Raw genomic sequence first — 20,004 nt, forward strand, 5'->3', positions numbered from 1 at the left:
CAAGTAATGCACTGAGTCACCTTCAGTTGTTTGGCACCGTCAAGGAATTTCTCCTTCACAAGTCACCTGCTCATATTCTTGGCACAGTGGTCAGTTGGCTCCCACCCTAGAAATCCAATTATCTGGTGGTTACTTGTGCTTACACTGATTTATCTTCCTCCTGGACCCACCTAGAGGGAAAATGAGTCCAATCTGTACTTGGAGATCTATAAGGTGTGGACTCCAGCCAGGCATGTGGGAGAAGCTTGTATAGTCCCCAGTTACATCCTCCAAAGTAGAACCATCCTGTATTTCTCTACTGTCCTTTATTCCTAGTGAGAATTCTGAATTAGTCTTTTAGTAGATGGGTATGCATCCACTTCAGAGAATGTGGTGACTGCCACTCTCTTTCCATGTCTCAGGAATGTCACTATAGCCCTCTGAAAATTGTTGTCACCCTCTGAACATCAGGGTGATGCAATGATTAAATTTCCATAATTCTCTAGAAACTAAGTCACATAAGACATGACAGGAATGTACCTGGTACTTTGTGTCTAAGGCTGCTGGCTATTTCTGTTTGTGATTTTCTCTTTGTTTCCCTAAAGAAATTCTCCTCATGCCTCAGTAGCCCACATCCCCTGTGTTTGGAAAAGCTCGCAGAATTCCAACTTGTTTCTCCATTTATACAGCAGATTTCACATTCATCCCAGGAGGTTCTTGTCATGATATAAAAAGAAAGTGGTCTGTATGTGCTGGAGTAGGGAAATAGCCTCTTCAGGTATCTGAGAAAATTCTCTGTGTGGTTCATTCCTTCAACACATACATGTTAAGCCTTTTTGTACAGGCAGTTTGAGTCAGTTGGCAAAAATCAATGAACAACAGACATGGGTCTTTACCCACTGGGGGATAGTCTCTCACAACTAAACTATGCTGATCATGTCCACTGTGTCAGATGTGAGGCCCTTGTAGCCTCCTCTACATTTGCATGCAGCCTCCCATATGATGGCCATCATGACAAATCCAAGGAACAAAATAAGCTCGAATGCACTTTTGGTCTAGAAAATGTTTCTTTTGTTCCCATGAGACTGTGTGAGATATATGTAGGCTATGTTGGAGAAGGGACTGACAGAACCTGGATCTCACACATCCTATTTCCTATGAGAGCAATGAGGTTTGATGCTCCTTCTGCAAAGTAGAAAGGTCAATGAGAGTTGTGGATGAGGGCCCATTCCACTAGCAAAGCAGAGAAGAGTCTGGGAATCAGTGACAACATATGGAGATCATCCCTCATGCAGGTGATTCCCACGTGTGCCCATCCTCATTCATCTGATACCCACATTTACCAACCCATACCACCAGAATACTCAGAATTGGAGCACTGTATTCCCAAAGATGCCTGGAGCCTCAGTATTTGGGTAAAGTCTATTGGGAAGGCCGGTGCCACGGCTCACTAGGCTAATCCTCTGCCTAGCGGCGTCGGCACACCGAGTTCTAGTCCCGGTTGGGGCACTGGATTCTGTCCCGGTTGCCCCTCTTCCAGGCCAGCTCTCTGCTGTGGCCACGGAGTGCAGTGGAGGATGGCCCAGGTGCTTGGGCCCTGCACCCCATGGGAGACCAGGAAAAGCACCTGGCTCCTGGCTCCTGCCATCGGATCAGCGCGGTGCGCCGGCCGCAGCGTGCTGGCCGCGGCGGCCATTGGAGGGTGAACCAACGGCAAAAGGAAGACCTTTCTCTCTGTCTCTCTCTCTCTCTCTCTCTCACTGTCCACTCTGCCTGTCAAAAAAAAAAGTCTATTGGGAAAATAATATCAGGGGATGCTACAACCAAATCAACCTTGCTGGAACAGGTCTGTCACTGGCAAGATGGCCAGAGAGTTTGAGAGAGGGATTCTTCTGCCATCTAGAAAGAAGGCAGATCAAGGGGCCCAGACCACTTTGGGAGGGAAATAAGGAAAGAAAGACAAGGCCTTTAATTTGCTGCCCACTTACCTTCCAAAAGCACCATATCTGCCATTTGGTTCACATAGCCACCCTGGAACCACCTAGGCACCTTGGAACCTGACGGATGTCCCTCACTGCCCACACTTGGTGTAATTCTAGCTTAATATGGCATATTCTGGGTCTTTTCATGTTATGCACACGCATGCTGACCTTCATTCTCATGCCCCAGTGGTTGGTGCTACCTTCCAACTTAGGATCATTTGTTTGGTTAAAGCCTATTTGTGATTGTGTTGCTTACGGGTCCCATCTGTGCCCTCCTACAACGATCTCAGCATCTGTATGATGCAATAGAATGATGTCAATGTAATGGGCTAAGCCTGATGTAGGCAGGAATGTATTCTCACTTCATGTTCCATTCCTTGTCCTCAGTAGGAATACCTGATCCTTGGGAATATGTCATTGTTTCACAACATCCTCTCTGATCTGTAGAATACCAAATTACTCTTCTGAAGAACAGATGTGAGAAGATTTCAGATGGATGTTCTGCTACCCATAGGAGCATTGGTGTAGACCTGAGACCTTCTACAGTCCTGAGTACCACCCCCAAGTGATCCTGGGAAGTGCTAGAATACCAGGACTGAACAGGGACTAGGAATAAGTTAGTGAGTGTGTTCTGTGACTTTGTAGAATCCTACACTGAGATTTTTGCCTCAGGACTAACTTTTCTTATCCAGGAGACAGGGTTCTCTCTCTCTCTCTCTTTCTTTTCTTTCTTTCTTTCTTTCTTTCTTTCTTTCTTTCTTTCTTCCTTTCTTCCTTTCTTCCTTTCTTCCTTTCTTCCTTTCTTCCTTTCTTCCTTTCTTCCTTTCTTCCTTTCTTCCTTTCTTCCTTTCTTTCCTTTCTTTCCTTTCTTTCCTTTCTTTCCTCTCTCTCTTTCTCTCTCTTTCTCTCTTTCTTTCTTTCTCTCTCTCTCTCTCTCTCTCTCACGCTCTCACGCTCTCACGCTCTCACGCTCTCTTGCTTGCTCTCTTCCTTTCTTTTGCCAAATCAGGAAATTGTAAGTGCTCATGTTGTGGAAGTAGAACTCCCTGTAGACTTGAAGTAAAAATGGTTCAGTTAAAGTTGGGATGGACTAAGGTGACCAAACTGAGAGCTCCCTTCTGTAGACTTTCTGGTCACTGAGAACATAAAGCAATGTAGTTGTAAACTCATCTGTGTAATTCGGATCCATGGGTCCACAAATAAAAATAATTTGAACTCACACAATTACCTATTGCCCTCATTTCTATTTTCCCCTCTCAACAGAAACAGCTTCCAAAAATTTCAGAACCTATCTGTGATAGACAATGCCCTTAGCAGAAATCTGTGTTAAGGTGAAGAAGAAGTTGGGGGATGGGCAAATGGTTTGGAAAGAATAGGAAGGAATGAAGCTGGAAGGGGCACTGGGTTGGATACAATTTTTTAAAAAAGATTTATTTATTTGAGAGACAGAGAGGGAGGGAGGGGGAGGGAGGGAGGGAGAGAGAGAGAGAGAGAGAGAGAGAGAGGTCTTCCATCTGCTGGTTCACTCCCCAATTTGCTGCAATAGCCTGAGCTGCGCCAATCCAAAGCCAAGAGCCACAAGCTTCTTTTGGGTCTCCTATGTGGGTGCAGGGCCCAAGGACTTGGGCCCTCTTCTACTACTTTCCCAGGCCATAGCAGAGAGCTGGATTGGAAGTGGAGCAGCCAGGACTCGAACTGGTGCCCATATGGGATGCCGGCACTGCAGGCGGTGGCTTTACGTGCTACACCACAGCGGCAGACCATAAGTATAATTTTTAAGGCTGGTTGGGTGATGACAAATTCTTTCAAATTCTAGTTTTTTTGAGAGGTTCTTTATTTCACCATTTTTAAACTTTTATTTAAGAAATATAAATTTCCAAAGTACAACTTTTGGATTACTGAGGCTTCCCCCCCCCCATAACCATGCTCCCACCCACAACCATCCCTCTCCCACTCCCTCTTCCATCCCATTCATCATCAAGATTCATTTTCAATTATATTTATATGCAGAAGATCAGTTTAGTATATACTAAGTAAAGATTTCAACAGTTTGCACCCACACAGAAACACAAAGTATAAAGTACTGTTTGAGTACTGTTTGAGTACTAGTTATACCCTTAATTCACATAGTACAACACATTCAGGTGGATAGAGATCCTACATGGGGAGTAAGTTCACAGGGACTCCTGTTGTTGATTTAAGAATTGACAGTCTTAGTTATGACTTCAGTAATCACCCAAGGCTCTTGTCATGAGCTGCCAAGGCCTTGGAAGCCTCTTGAGTTTGCCAACTCCGATCTTATTTGCACAAGGCCATAGTCAAAGTGGAAGTTCTCTCCTTCCTTCAGAGAAAGGTACCTCCTTCTATATGGCCCAGTCTTTCCGCTGGGATCTCACTCACAGGGATCTTTCATTTAGGTCATTTTTTGCCACAGTTTCACCATTAACAAGTGAGAGCTTCACCTGGTACAGTATCTGGCCTGACAGGTTTTTTTTTTTTTTCTTTAAGGACTTTGCCTATATCTCTCCATTCTCTCCTCTTCTCTCTGATTTTTGATGAGAAATCTGTTTTTAATCTAATTGGAGATCCTTTGAAGGTAATCTACTGTTCTTCCTTTGCACAATTTTGGATCTCTTTCTTGTTTTATTTTTGAAAGTTTTAAAGTTCTGTGATTCAGATCTTCTCTAATCATGCCCATTTTGGGTTCTATGTGCTTCCTTTACTTAGATGTTCACATCTTTGAAAAACTGGGGAAAATCTCTGCTTCCTTTCACTGAATATGTTTTATAAGACACTCTGCCTTTTCACTACTTCAGGAATGTGTAAAACATGCACATTTTGTCATTTGATGGTATGCTATCTAACATGAACATTTTTCAATTTTTTCTAATTCTTCTTTTTCTTTCTCTTCTCCTTCTCCTCCTCCTCCTTCTTCTTGTCTGTCTGAGATACTTAAAAATTTTTGTTTTCCAGCTTGAATATTCTTCTTTGGTTTCACTGAGTCTGTTATTTAGCTTACATTGTATTTTTTACTTGACACATTGGATCCTTCATTTCTAATATTTCCATTTGATTTTCATATACATTTGTTCACAGAATAACTTAATTTCTCATCCATATAATTCACAGGATTCTTTAATTCATGTAACTGATTCTTTGTGTTTTGAGTTGTCTTACAATTAATCTTTTGAATTCCTTTTCAGGCATTTCATCAATCTCCTCATCTTCACAGTCTAATACTAAAGTACTATTGTGTTCTTTTTGGGGGGTCATATTGTCTTGTGCATGTTTCCTGTGTTTCAGTGCTTATTTTACACAACAGGAGAAACACGTGTTGATATTTGTTCTGAAGTCTTTGTTCTTGGGAATGTGCCTCAAGGCATAAGGGGATGCTTGTACCATCTTCAGAGTATATCTAGAGATGTTGCTGGGTGGGGTCAGGGAGCTCTGTTCAGAATTGTAGGTGGGTCAGAAGTTCAGAGTAACACCAAAATTATGCACAGTAGCTCTCCTCTTAGTGGGGGTGGTTCAGATCACCTTGGCTGGTGTGACCACTGCCTCTGTTCTTCTCTGTATGAAGATGAGCTTCTCTGTGCCAGGACCTCTCCCTAACTCAGCCACATGAGCAGAACAAAGAATCTGTGTGTTCAGTAGTTAGAGCATGGAGCCCTCTGCAATTTCTATTGCCAGCACTCAGGTAATTCTGAGTTTCTGAAGCCAGGTTCAGTAATTACCTGAAGACACAGTCACACCCTATGCCTTTATCAGTTTCCTGGCCTATTCAGTCACAAAATTCTCACTATCACAGAGTACAGGGTTCACAGAGTCACATGCTGAAAGGGATCCATTCTCTGCCCTCCGAACTCCATGTACAAAGAGAGAGCTGCCCTTCCTGAGCTAGGCACTTTGTTGAGGGGAGCAGAAGGAAAGAAATGTGACCTCCTTACACAGAGTTAAGGGGAAACCCTGCCTCCACCAGCTCCTCTGCTCAGACTCAAAGTCGGCATGTAGGTCACTACTGCCTCCACAACCCCTTATTCCAGAAAGGTGGTGCTGGAGGGGAAGGAAGCATTGCCCCTAGAAACTGCCTACTTGCTTGCCTGATTTCAGGGTAAAGGGGAGGGTCAGGAGTCTCTTCCCCAGATAAGATCATAAGTGGAGCACAAGCTTCTATAGATTCCTTTCACCTAGCTCTTGGAAGATGGCCTCCCCACCAGACACAGGCTGCAAGAATCCCGAGTGTTTTCCCATAAGCTTCCGTGTGTCTGTATAATACTTGGTGTTTCATGGAGTCTGTCTTCTATTTGCAGACTTTTCAGTGAAACTTCTCTTCAACTATTTTCCTGGAATGGAACTCCATCTTGTTTTTCTGGCATTTTTCCAAGATCAAAATCAGAGTGTCTTTTCACTTTCAGCTAAATTATAATCCCCCTCTCCTTTGTTCTCGTGCCATGGAACCATGTGATTTTAGAGCATTCTTATTTCTTCAAACAGACATTATGCTCTTCCATTTGACATATTGGTTGAAAAAATGGACATATGTAACATTTTCACTATTGTTCTTCTCAAACTGGGTCTTACAAGACACAGTCTCTTTAAATATGTTTTCTGTACTCTTAAATTCATTATCATTGATTTTACTTTGTGTCATAGGTCAGTTTTTTTCCTCATATCTTGTAGAAATATATAACATTGTTTAATTCTCTTGTGGTGTTTTCAATTTTTTGCCATTTTATTTTCTCTTTTACTTGATCAATTCATGGTTTAGAGATTTATTGATTTATTTGAAAGGCACAGTTACAAAGAGGCAGAGGTATAGAAAGAAGTCTTCCATCCTATGGTTCACTCCTCAGATGGCCACAATGGCTGAAGCTGAGGCAATCAGAAGCCAGGAGCCAGGAGCTTCCCCTGGGGTCTCCACTCGGGTGCAGGGCCCCAAGAACTTGGGCCATCTTCTACTGCTTTCCCAGGCCATAGCAGAGAGCTGGATCAGAAGTGGAGCAGCCAGGACTCTAACTGGTGCCCATGTAGGATGCAGACACTACAGGCAGCGGCTTTACCTGCTAAGCCACAGTGCTGGCCCCAGATTTATTCATTTTCATTTGAAACAAATATCCCATTCCTAAATGCAAGTCATTAATGAAATCTTCCCCTTTGTGGTTTTTTAAGGCACACTATTTTCCTTTGTCATAGGACTGAAGGATTAATGAAGATACCATGATGACTCAGTTCTTTCTCTGAAACGGTAGATAAATTCAGATCCCCATATATTCTGTTCCATAGACAAAGAGGATATGCATCAAGCTTATCTGGCTATGAGGAGGGTCATTGAGAAAAATGAAGCCTTTCATATCTGACTGTGGTCACAGGTCCCAAACCTAGTGCCATCAGCATCCCCGATGTGCCAACATCCCCAGTGCTCACCACTGAGCTCCCACAAAAACAGAAGAAAACCAATCAAAATCCCTCAGAGGAGCTCCTTCCTCCACTACGCCCTCTCTGAATACTCTGTGACTCACTTGGGCTGTTCATGTTGACAAATCTCCACTTTCTGAGACATCCAAGATTAGACCAAATCCAGGCTACAAGTAACCTGGGTGGAACTGACAGAGGAGAAAGAAGGGTACATTTCAGATGGGAAAAATGAAAAGAAAGCAGAAATCTTGTCCATACATGTCCTTCTTAGACATTTGTATAACCAAACACTGTTTTCTCTTAAATTTATTTCTGGTTATTTGTGGATATGACTGCATTCCCTGTGGCCAACATTCTTACTAAGGCGGACAATCATAAATATGTGAGACATTGGATCTCCTAGTAAGGTCCCTAGGCAAGCAGAGTTAGCATCCTCTGAAACCTTGTATTTAAGGAAAACTCTTGGGACACTACAAAGGACTGTTGGTTCAGGAATATGGCAGAGGAGACCTGCCACCTGATTTTACCATTCTTATGCATTACTCTGGAGAATACAAAATCGCTAGCATCTATAGCAGCAAAATCATGCATCATGTCTGAGTATGAGCCATAAAAGTCACACTTAGATTATATACATGTAATGATGTTAGTGTTGTGGCACAAATCTCCTAAAATATTTTTATAAGTAATGATACATCAGTCAAAGCATACTACTTATTGGCTTCCTCCTCTTGCCCATATCACTCCTCGCACATCTCTTCTGTGCTCCATAGAATCACCCAAAGAAACCCCTTGCACTCACATTCTTGTCTTGTGATACTCCAAGTTAAATTAGCAGGTTAAACCCCTGGCCTGAAGTGCTCACATCTCAAATGGGTGCCAGTTCCAGTCCTGGCTGCTCTTCTTCTGATCCAGCTCTCTGCTATGTCCTGGGAAAGTTGAAGATGGCCCAAATCCTTGGGGCCCCTGCACCCAACTCGGAGACCCAGAAGAAGCTCCTGGCTTTGGATCAGCCCAGCTCTGGCCACTGGGGCCATCTGGGGAGTGAACCAGTGGGTGGAAGACCTCTTTCTGTTTCTTCCTATCTCTGTAACTCTGTCTTCCAAATAAACAAAATAAATCTTAAAAAAATAATTTTTAAAAAGGTTTTTGTGAAATATAAATGAGATGCATATCGCACAACAGTAAATAGTGTGGATGATATTGTTAAATATCTTCACATCATATTTAGGTTAATTTCCCTCATAAAACCATAAATAACACAACCTTATACAGTTCTCTGGTAAAACTGTAAAAAAATAAGCATCAGTCTGCAACCAGGATTGAATTATTTTCCATCCAGGAAACTTAAGGAAATCTTCATAACACCTTGATGCAGTGCACAAGGTGAATAATTTTTAGTCAGATCTGGTGAACTGCAGGCAACAGGAAACGTTGTGCACCAATCCCCATGTATACTACACTAGGCGGGTAGGCTTCTATTTAGGTCAGCAATGGGTTGAACTATTCCAGCCTGAGTACCTGGGAAGGACAGCCTTCTCTAGGCTAAAAAGAAACAGCTCTATGTATCATGCATTTAACTTAGCATTTAAGACTCTTGCATGCTATGGGATTAATTCCTTTCCCAGATCCTGACTCCAGATTCCTGAAAATGCACACCCTGTGGGGCACAGTGATTGCTGAAGTTATCGGGTTTCTGCTACCCACATGTGAGAACTGGATTGAGTTTCTGCTTCCCAGCTTTGGGTCAATGTTGTTATAAGCATTTTGAGAGTGAATCAGCAGATGGGGCCTTTTTCCTACTGTGTCTCTCTCTCTTTCCAAATTTCCTCTCTCCCTACATCCAAATTTCTCTGTAATTATTGCTTTTAAAAATAGATTTTTTTTTAGAGTAAGAAAACAAATGTTACCATTTTAAACTCAAAATGTTAGAGAATAATAATCCAAGGCACAGATTTGACTGTGCTCAGTGGGGTAAAGATTTGCCTGAGGGAGAATTATGGCAAAGAGGAGGTTTTTGGGCATTACAGATATATAGAATTTGTTAGTTTATAAGATTCCATTTTTCTATAACCCAGTTTGTGAAATGAGCAACAGTGTGAGTACAGTTGGAGATAACTGTGCATTCATAATACACACTGCCTGGCGGTTTAAATCTGAGTAAGTGACCATGAGCAGGTCAGTGAACTTCCCAGCCCATTATGCTGCTAAAAATGGATGTATTATTCAGTCCTCCAGAAATGAACCTGCTGAATTAGGTTGTTGACAGGGAAAATGCAAACATCATTCTAGTCACAGTGCAGGGGCTGTAGCCCAGAATATTGTCCCATGGAGGAAATATCACTTTTCCTGAGTAAGCTTTGAGAATAAAACTTTTTTTTTAGTTCATACAGAGGTACAGAGTACTGCTGCATTTTACTCAGATCCTGAAACCACTGGGAAACAAGTGTGGAGCCCAGCTGGTGTCTTCTGAAGCAGTGGGGATACCTTAAATGATCTCCTTATTTCAAAGGGAGGGCTACTGTTTTCCTTCTGTCTGTTGGCAAGGACTTTGAGCGAAAGCAACTCACATAGACACACATAGCTTCGGGAAATGAGCCCACACATGGGAAATTGTGGAAGCCAGCTGCTCCTAATTGGGAAATTTTAGTTTTCCCTGTGTGAATCTTACTCCCAGTGACCCCAAAGAACAGGCTATCCTTCTTCTATAAGTGATGAGACAATTATGAGCCTTATGGGAAAAGAGCTGATGTCACCCCTTTCTTATAACCCCAGCTTGGAGCCTCATCTCACATGGATTTACAGGGGAGACTCACCTGAGTGAGTGAGTGTTTCTGTGGTTTCTCACAGGGAGAGCACCAGGCAGTGGTGGGAAGAAGCAGAATTTGTTTCACTGAAATGTTAGGAGAATCCTCATCTCATACTTTCGAATTTAGATCTTACTGTATCATAACTATTCACAGTAGATGTGTTCAGAAATATGCATGTCAGATTCACTAGTTGTGTAAACTCATAAATATAAAATTTATTGGATTATGAAATTTTCTGATATATCTGAGTTGGAATTTTACCTAGTTTTTCTCAATTTAATTTTTGTTGCTCTAGCAACACACTAACTCTGAACTAATTCACAGTGTGATGGAAATGTTTGTTTGTTCTTTAAAATGTATAGCTCTCTGTGAAATATTTCATATTTTTCTGAGAGTTTTAACCCAAGGCATTATAAAACATGAGTTGTTTTCAAAAACAACAATAATTTTTCCATGTGTTCCTAAATAAATTTCTGTTTGTTCTATTATCATGTACATATATCCTATAACTTCATGTCCCTGCACTGTATTTGACCAGATTCATTGCTGTCAGTACCTCAGCTCACCAGCTGTCTCATGAGCTTTTTGTAGGTTACATTTTAACCCATGTTTTTTTTTTAAACTTTTATTTAATGAATATAAATTTCCAAAGTACACCTTATGGATTACAATGGCTTCCCCCCATAACGTCATTTCTAGTATTTTCATTTATTTACTTTCTCTTTGGTGCTTTTCCAATTATGGCTTACCAAAAATAGTTTCTTGATTTTTTCACATTATTGTTTATTTTTCTCCATTGTATTGACTAAAATTTTTAAGGATAATTCTTTTTTTATTTTTAACTTTTATTTAATGAATATAACTTTCCAAAGTACAGCTTATGGATTACAATGGCTTCCCCCCATAACGTCCCTGCCACCCTCTACCCTCCCCTTTCCCACTCCTTCTCCCCTTCCATTCACATCAAGATTCATTTTCAATTCTCTTTATATACAGAAGATCAGTTTAGCATACATTAAGTAAAGATTTCAACAGTTTGCACCCACACATAAACATAAAATGAAAAATACTGTTTGAGTACTAGATATAGCATTAAATCTCAATGTACAGCACACTAAGGACAGAGATCCTACATGAGGAGTAAGTGCACAGTGACTCCTGTTGTTGACTTAACAAATTGACACTCTTGTTTATGGCGTCAGTAATCACCCTAGGCTCTTGTCATGAGCTGCCAAGGCTATGGAAGCCCCCTAAGTTCACCGACTCTGATCATATTTAGACAAGGCCATGGTTAAAGTGGAAGTTCTCTCCTCCCTTCAGAGAAACGTACCTCCTTCTTTGATGACCCATTCTTTCCACTGGGATTTCACTCACGGAGATCTTTCATTTAGGTTTTTTTTTTTCCCAGAGTGTCTTGGCTTTCCATGCCTGAAATACTTTCATGGGCTTTTCAGCTGGATCCGCATGCCTTAAGGGCTGATTCTGAGGCCAGAGTGCTGTTTAGGACACCTGCCATTCTATGTGTCTGCTGTGTATCTCACTTCCCATGTTGGATCATTCTCTCCCTTTTTTATTCTATCAGGTATTATTTGCAGACACTAGTGTCATTTATGTGATCCTTTGGTTCTTAGTCCTATCATTATGATCAATAGCTAAGACCTGGAACCAATGCAAATGCCCATCAACAGTAGACTGGATAAAGAAATTATGGGACATGTACTCTATAGAATACTATACTGCAGTCAAAAACAGTGAAACCCGATCATTTGCAACAAGATGGAGGAATTTGGAAAACATCATGCTGAGTTAATTAAGCCAGTCCCAAAGGGACAAATATCATATGTTCTCCCTGATCGGCGACAACTAACTGAGCACCAAAGGGGAAACTTGTTGAAGTGAAATGGACACTATGAGAAACAGTGACTTGATCAGCTCTTGTCCTGACTGTTGATGTACAATGTAATACTTTATCCATTTTAGTATTTTTTTGTTCTAGTACCATTGGTTGAACTCTGTAATTAACACACGGTTATTCTTAGGTGTTTAAATTTTAACTGAAAAGTGATCCCTGTTAGGAATTTGGAAAACATTATGCTGAGTGAAATAAGCCAGTCCCAAAGGGACAAATACCATATGTTCTCCCTGATCGGTGACAACTACCTGAGCACCAAAAAGGAAACCTGTTAAAGTGAAATGAACACTGAGAAACGGTGACTTGATCAGCCCTTGCCCTGACTGTTGATGAACAACTTAATACGTTATCCCTCTTAGTATTTTTTTGTTTGTTCTATTAATACTTTTGGTTGAATACTGTAATCAATACACAATTATTCTTAAGTGCAGAAGCTTAACTGAAAAGTGATCACTGTTAAATATAAGTGTGGGAATAAGAGAGGGAAGAGATGTGCAATTCAGGACATGCTCAAGCTGACTTACCTCAAACGGTAGAGTTAGAAACATACCAGGGGATTCCAATTCAATCCCATCAAGGCGGCATGTACCAATGCCATCTCACTAGTCCCAGTGATCAATTTCTGTTCACAATTGATCGTAATGGTAGGATAATTCTTGTATGTAGATTTAGACAAATGGAAATTCTTTAGGCCCAAATTTGACATATTATTTCTTGCAAGTAAAAAAAGAAAGTATGTTTTTGCTCTGATGCATAGATATGTCACAACTGAATATCACTAATCACTTTATTTCTATTGTTTATTTCCCTTACATAATGGCAATCAGACAGGGCACAAGGGTGTGACGTCCTTGTGGTCACCCATATCTGAATGGAACACTGTCTTCTTGGTGGATGGCTTCTCTGGGTCATTTCCTTGGTTTTCTCCCATTTCTGGGAACTATTCATATGTTCCTTCCAAGTCTATTTGCATTTTAGAATTCTTCTATATTCCTGAGCATTTTACCTGTCTACCTTAAGTTTTTAAAGTAGATACTATTTTTCCCAAGTGCACAAATATCAGCACTGTACAAGTCAGTAAGACATTTTATGTGGTTATTTTAGGACATAGATGTTAAACTTGTTACAAATCCCCAGTCTCTTCACCTGAAACACACCAATATACCAATATTCTGTATTTTCAAATAATTTGTAGAAAGTTCATATTTATTTTTGCTTGAATTCTATTTTATATTTTCTAAAATTTTGAAATCACACCACTCCATGCAGAAGATATTAACTATCAGTAGCCAACATATTTCTTTTTCTAAAACACTAAGCTAGTCTTGGTAGACCTTTTTAACTGAGTTCTAGTCTTTTATCTTTGTTGAACATGTCTGCTTATCAGCACTTCCTTGACAGTAAAGATGTCTGAATTTGGATTTTTTCATTTATTTCAGAAGATAATTAAGTGATGAACTTTGCCTGTGGCTATAGAGTACTTGTTACATTTCTTTGATTGTTCTTATCATTATTTTGCAGTCACTAGAAACATATGGTCTGGTATTTACGTGATCATGCATTCAAGGGCAGATCTTTCCAATCACGGTATTTTTATTATTTTTTTTTGTTTTTTATTTTTTGACAGGCAGAGTGGACAGTGAGAGAGACAGAGAGAAAGGTCTTCCTTTTGCTGTTGGTTTACCCTCCATGGCCACCACGGCCAGTGCACTGCGGCTGGCGCACCACGCTGATCCGAAGCCAGGAGCCAGGTGCTTCTCCTGGTCTCCCATGGGGTGCAGGGCCCAAGCACTTGGGCCATCCTCCACTGCACTCCCTGGCCACAGCAGAGAGCTGGCCTGGAAAAGAGGCAACCAGGACAGAATCCGGTGCCCCGACCGGGACTAGAACCTGGTGTGCTGGCGCTGCAAGGCGGAGGATTAGCCTAGTGAGCCACTGTGCTGGCCAGTATTTTTATCTTTATTTTTAAAAATCTGCATTCTCTCAATTGACCTTAAATACTTGTCACTTATTTCTATAATTGACTTTTTTTTTGATTCTGGAATTAGAGATGGCATCACTCCATGAAGTGGAATGTGTTCCCTCTGTTCATTTATTTATTATTTGTCTATTATATATCCAAATACTGATTTCATTATCATATAAATGTCACTATGATTAAAAATACATCAGCTTACTTTCAAACTTTGGGTTATTCATTTTAAACTCTTAGAAATTATATCAATAATTGTGTCCAAGTGTGGAGTAGTGCTGAATACATAATGAGTGCTGATTAATAACCAAACTGATTCTCAAATTATCTTTTGTTCATAGCATTCTTCAATTACACTAGTATTTCACATTTTCTGTCATTTACATATTTTTCTGTCTTATTTTAGTATTGTTTAAAATATGATGTAAGCCGGCGCCCCAGCTCAATAGGCTAATCCTCTGCCTTGCGGCGCTGGCACACCGGGTTCTAGTCCCGGTCGGGGTGCCGGTTTCTGTCCCGGTTGCCCCTCTTCCAGGCCAGCTCTCTGCTGTGGCCTGGGAGTGCAGTGGAGGATGGCCCAAGTGCTTGGGTCCTGCACCCCATGGGAGACCAGGAGAAGCACCTGGCTCCTGGCTTCGGATCAGCGTGGTGCGCCAGCCGCAGCGGACATTGGAGGGTGAACCAACGGCAAAAAGGAAGACTTTTCTCCCTATCTCTCTCTCTCACTGTCCACTCTGTCAAAAAAAAATGATGTAAACACATTACCTTTATCTAAACACAAATACAAATGGAGACTTTCCTGCTTTTATATATATTGAGGAACTCACTTGTTTGCACAATAAATATGTTTGTTAAAGACCTCAGTTATATGCATATTTTTTATGCTACAACGAACATTTTCAGTGACTCATTGATTGGATATAGCCTTGCTTATTTTTGTTTCCAGTTTCTACAGTTCACCTCCCTGGAAAATGTATTACAAGAGAATATTATCAATTAGGAAAAATGTGATCTGCACAAATTATTAAAATAAACTCAAGAAATTGGATATATAACCTGGATGGGCACTTAGAAATGGGCAAGTAGAATCTACACAGAATAATCATTTCCTTTTTTGGGTTACTTGGGATTAATTCTTGCTGCGGCTTCTAACTCCTCAGTTATGGTTCCACCTGCATTGAGTTCTCAGCTCAGGACCTCACAGCCATTTCAGGAAACTGAGGAGTTAACCAGTACATGGGAGCTTGCCTCTCACTCTATTTCACAGTCTCTATTTCTGTGCCTATAAAACACATGAGTAAAAGGGTGGGTTTTCTTTTTCTGAAGAAATAGAGTACATGGGGAAGAAAATACACTTAGGAAAGAATTTATAGTCAATTAACAATTAAATATTAGTTAAAATATTTCCCTCCAAAATTCCAAAGTCAAATATCTAAATGATGAATTTTCACATTTAATGAAAACTAAATAGCCATTTTTTGCAAAAAAGTATCCAGAAATAAAACGGTTTAGACTTCCTAATTCATTGTACTTGGTCAATATTACCATGATACCAAAGCTGGACAAAAGCATCACAAGTTACTTTGTTGTGCAGCCAGTTAAGATAAAGTTTGTAAGGCTGGCATCCCATATCAGAGTGCGAGTTCATGTTCTTGCTTCTCTGATTCAGACCCAGCCCTTTTTAACGTACCTAGAATGTAGTGAATGACATCTAAAGTACTTGGGCCCCTGAAATTTACATGAGAGACACAGATGAAATTCCAGGCTCTACATCTTGTCTTAACCAGCACAGTCCATTGTAGAGAGTGAATAAGTAAGTGGAAGATTCATATTCTATCTCTTTCTCTCAATTTTCAAATAAATAAATATATTTTAAAAAGCATTACAGAAAAAGAAGACAATGGACCAATATTCCACATGAAAACAAATAGTAACCTTTACAAATACTAACACACTGGACCCAGTAAAATATAAAAATTATTATACATTATTATAATCAAGTATTTGATTTTGTTTTTCAAATTTAACACTTCATACTATCAAAGACAATTGAGGTAATGCAAAATATTTAAATGAAGGAGCAAAATGATAATTTTAAGAGTTAAAGAAAACCAGTAGACATATTCTTATACATTAGTGATAAGACTCCAAGAAGCTCATGAGATCACCTGAAAATCTAATGTGAAAACCTATAACCAAAAACATATGGAGTAGTGAATGATTCTAGGCTTCATCTGTAAGTTTAGGAACAAGAAAATAATTTCCATTTTTTCCAGTCTACTAAATAATGAGATATTTACTGAGGGAACTGCTCAAGAAAATGAAATTAAATTCTCCACATTACAAAAAAGAACTAGCTTTAATTTCACATGGCATAATTTAAAAAAAAATGTAAAGAGTATATTGGAGGACCAACAAATCTTACTTAGGGAATCACCACATTCATATGGAGACATCAACCTTTCACAAGTGAGCTGAGTACAAAATAGTGAATCCTTGAATGCCTTGAATTCATCATCTAAATGAAGACCCTGAAAAACTGTTCAGGTGAAGATATATCTATTGAGCATATAGAAGACCTACTTTCATTGTCTGAATCAAATCCAGTGACTGTCTGGCATTTCTTTTGTGCAAGAAAAACAAGGTGATTTCAATATGGCTGAATAGGGAAAAGACTTGCTGATTTTGAAAAGGAGAAGATAGCAGAAGTAAAGCAAAGGACGTGCATTCCTGGGCAGAGGTTGAGAGGTGTTTGCAGTGGAAATTCCACAGAAAGGACAGATATGCCATGGAGCACTGTGAACAGCAAACACATGCAACAGTGAACATAAACACCACACATAACTCTTGCAGCTGGGAGCTGGAAGAGATACCAGGTTCTGAAAGCAATTTCAGACTGTAACAGCATCTATATTTACAATATTACCTGAGAAAGAACCTTGTGTACCACACTGACTTTGTTCCTAAGGTGGGTAGGGTATCCATATTACTTTATGAAAGGAAAGCATCACTCCACAAAGATTCCCTATGACCAGAAGGGAGAAATCATCACCATAAACCCAGAAGAGTTTGTAACAGATCCTACACATGGGACTAGACAATTTTATCAGAGGGATCAATCTGTGTTCCCTGTTGACTCTGAGTCTGGTCTAGAGGTTTAGCAGGGAGTGGTGCACCCACTTAGGGCTATGAGGCACTCACATCCTCCCCCCCATGCTATTACAGGTTGTGTTGTCCTAACTGAAAGGTGGAGCACTCACATGCATCTGGCTTTGGGGATGCCCTTATTTTCTTCTTGGATAGGACAGGACAGAGTAGATCCCCAGCACCCTGTGACCATAGGAGCCTTGCATGCTATGACTGTGGGAATTCTGTTACTACCTGAAAGGGCATGGGGTGCATCTGGGTCTCTGGGCAATCATTAAGCCTTGACTCAGAGGCTCAGAGCTCCTCTACTGCCTGGAGAGGGTCATGGCAGAGGGTTCCATGCTCAAACTGAGGACTCCATAGATCCTTTGTGCAGTTCATGCATCTGTATAGCTGTGGACTATAGCTACTATGGGATAACCACAGGCACTTATCACCATGGAATAGAGGAGGAGAGGCTATACTATGCCTTAAGAGATGATCTACCTACCCTACCTCTCAACTGACAATAGAGGAGATCTACCTTGCCTGATTTATATGCCACTCTGTAATCTCACCCAATACTTGAGCACTTGTCAGAGCTCTGTGGCCCCACCCATCACATGCCTCTGGATATCCACGGAAGGAACAAATGCTCCACTCAGTCACAGAGCTATAGTTCAAAGAAAAAATCCATTAGAGGAGAAAAACTTTAAGTGTCTCCACAAATGCACACAAATAAACACAGAAATTCTAGAAACAAGAACAAGAAGACAATATGACTCTTCAAAAGGAGCACAGAACGCTTAACTATTATAATATGAAGATGAAGATATTAATGAAATGCCAGAAAAATGAATTCAAAAGAATGATAAGATTACTCAGAACATGAAGGAACAAATTTTTGAGATAAATAAATAAATACACAATATGAATAAAAAATTTTGCCAAGAGAGATATTGAAGACAAATTAAATGGAAATATTAGAAATGATTAATTCAATATGTCAACTAGAAAATATTCCAGAAGCCTCAACAAGAGACTTCATGAGTTAGAAGAAAGAATATCTGTGCTAGAAAACAAATCCTTGAAAATAACTCAGTCAGACAAAAAATTAGAAAAAAAGAACTGAAAATAATGTTTGACATTTATGCGAAAGTATTAAATGAACAAACATACATGTTAGGAGTTCCTGAAGGCATTGAAAAAGAGAATAGATTGGAAGGCCTTTTCAGTGAAATAATAGTAGAAAACATCTCTTAATTTAGAGAAAGATGAGGCATCCTATACAGGAAGTACACCGAACCCCTAATAGACATGATCGGAATTATCTGATCACAAAACATAGTCATATTTCAACATCAAAATATGGAGACAAGATTCTAAAGTGTTCATGACAGAAATTCCAGGTTACCTTCAGAGGATCCCCAATTAGACTAACAGCTGACTTCTCATCAGAAACCCTACAGGCTAGGAGAGAATGGAGAGATGCTGTACAGCTTCTAAAAGAAAGAAACTGTCAACCCCAAATACTATACCCTGCAAGTTTCTCACTTATAAATGAAGGTAAAATAGAGCCCTCCAAAACAAACAGAAATTGAAGGAATTTGTCACCACTTGTCCTTACAAGGGTCTTAAAAATGATGCTTAAGGATATGCTACACTCAGAAACAGAGTATTATAGTCATCATTATGAAAGAATGTGAAGGCAGAAAGTCACCGAGTAAAAGTGCAAAGGAAATCCAAAACAAAAATGGAAATGTTTATGGAAAATGATAGGAGCTAGTCATTAATTATTAATAATCATCTTGGTTGAAATTGCCTAATTCTTAAAAGATTCAGACTGGGGGCTGGTGCTGTGGTGTAATGAGCTAAGCCTCCTCCTTCAGTGCTGGCTTCCCATATGCCTGCTGGTTCTAGTCCTGGCTGCTGAAAGTGAAAGGATAGAAATATGTATTCTGTGCTAATGGAAAGCAAAAACAAGGAGGTGTATCCACACCATATCAGACAAAATAGAATTTAACACAGAAACTGTTAAAAGTGACAAAGGAGAACATTATATATTGACTAAGGAATCAGTTCAACAGGAAGATGTGATTGTAGTAAATATATATGCACACAATTCCAATGCATTGCATATTCTTCAACATTATCAGATTTTCTCATGGGTTCCAGTAGTCTCTTAGTGGAGTCTTTTAGTTTCCCTATGTATAGGATCACGTCATTTACAGTGATAATTTGACTTGATCCTTTACAATTTGTATCCCTTTCATTTAAAAGGCATAACTAAATCTTGGGATTTAAATAGGTACACATTTTTATTACAAAATAACAGCTATCAAACCTGAGTTACTGGTATTAAGGCTAAATTCAAGCAGACCAATAGAATAAATTTTAATAGTCAATGGAAACTTTTATGGTGATTTTTTTAGCAAGGGTATGAAATGGTAGATTGTAGTATAAAAACAACAGCCTTTACAATAAATGAACACAGGAAAAGTAGATATCTAATTGAAAAGGATAACATTAGACACCTAAGTTTCAGGGGGAAAGAAAAACAATTCTCAGGAAGGGTTCTGTGGCATAGTGGGTAAAGCCACCGTCTGTGGTGCGAATGTGCAATAGGAGCACAAGTTCATGTCTTGGGAAGGTAGCAGAAGATTGCCTAAATACTTGATCCCCTGCACCAATATGAGGGACTTGGAAGAAGCCCCTGGATCCTAGCTTCAGATTATGCCTGCTCTGGCCATTGTAGCCATTTGAAGAGTGAACCAGCAGATGGAAGATTCTCTCTTTCAGTCTTTTTTT

The 20,004-nt window shown here is 39.9% G+C and overlaps 1 protein-coding gene across 1 annotated transcript in view; it reads right to left on the reverse strand.

Moving 5' to 3' along the window:
* The window catches only part of LOC127482730 (monoacylglycerol lipase ABHD2), a 709,665-nt gene that overhangs the window by 126,296 nt on the left and 563,365 nt on the right, over positions 1–20,004 (reverse strand). The window lies entirely within an intron of this gene.

The sequence above is a fragment of the Oryctolagus cuniculus genome, chromosome 12 (genome assembly GCF_964237555.1).
Source record: "Oryctolagus cuniculus chromosome 12, mOryCun1.1, whole genome shotgun sequence".
Classification (NCBI taxonomy): domain Eukaryota; kingdom Metazoa; phylum Chordata; class Mammalia; order Lagomorpha; family Leporidae; genus Oryctolagus; species Oryctolagus cuniculus.